Here is a 1,360-nt window from a genome sequence, read left to right as displayed (position 1 = left end):
CGCTAACTAGCACAGACTAGCACTGGTCACTGCTATTGTCGAGAAAACACCAGATGGGACAAAGTGTTGCGTTTACTGGTAAACTGGTAAACCTTGAGACTGACGTATTACCGACTGCTATCTGTTGAGTTTTCCTCACGCTACTCTGTCCTCTGGGACTGTCTACATCTAGAAACATAGCTGCGCGGTGCAGTGAACCATTCTGACTGGCTCATGAGCAGACGGCTTTACGGAGCGGGAGATTGGCTTTGCAAAAAACACGAAGCGTTCTATGAAACGACGTTTTATAAAAAATAATCGCTCGATCACGCAAATTTGATCGTGGGAAGTCCAAATCGTGATCGCGATTAAAATTCGATTAATTGTGCAGCCCTAGAGTACAATATAAGTCTCCATTTTGTGTTTTCAGAATGAACAGTTCTTCAAAACAAATGGCTTTTTAGGGTTTTATCCCATACCTACCCAAAAAAAGACACAAAAAAGAACAAACAAAAAGGAGTACACAATAATAAAAAACAAAAGTTAGCAAGTAAGTAAATCAATTACAGGTATGACCAGAACATATGGGTAAAATCACAAGGGCTCTGAGAACAGCTATTGCAGCCCTTGTCCGGGCCAGCCGGATAAATCTTGGCAAGCCAGGCCTTGCTAAAGGGAATCCTATGTACCACTTTAAATTGAACAAGACTAAGCCTAGCACAGCTGGAGGAAAAATTACACAATGGCTCAAAGCTAACAAAAACGTGAATCTAGGGTCAATTTTAGCAGGAAGTAATAAATGGTTATCGCAAATAGGAGTTGCGTCAGATTTTCAGAGTGCCAGTTACTATAGGATTAGACAAAATAAAGTATAACGCGACGGGGGGAAATGGGGGGCCTGGAGTGAAGAAGAGAAGCATGATTTGGCCTCAATCTGACACCAGTTGCGCTAAGCTGAGGTAAACCAAAGCATAATTTTGTGAGTACTAGCCTAGTAACCAATAAGGTTAGGCAGGCCAAGACCCCCAAGGGATCTGCTCCTCTGCAATAGTGTTCTACCGGCTCTGGTGTGATTGCCAGCCCAAATAAACAAGGAGATAATATTTTCAATGGCTGTGAAAAATGTCCTGGGTAAGAACATTCGCGGATGTACAAAAGGAAGTTTTTGGCATATAACGAGACCTTGTGGTCTCTGCCCAATCTCTGAATCCCCTTGATTCCCTTCTCTGGCTCAAAGTGGCTCAATAGTGGCCGCAAATAAGAGTGGAGAAAGCGGACATCCCTGCCGAGTACCACTAAAGAGAGGAAAGGTCCCAGAGCGCTGAGTGTTAGTACAAACTGATCAGTGTTGCCAGATCTTGCGAGACAAATACGCAACCAG

This window comes from Etheostoma spectabile, unplaced genomic scaffold (genome assembly GCF_008692095.1).
Source record: "Etheostoma spectabile isolate EspeVRDwgs_2016 unplaced genomic scaffold, UIUC_Espe_1.0 scaffold420, whole genome shotgun sequence".
NCBI lineage: Eukaryota > Metazoa > Chordata > Actinopteri > Perciformes > Percidae > Etheostoma > Etheostoma spectabile.
Note: the sequence above shows the minus strand (reverse complement) of the source record.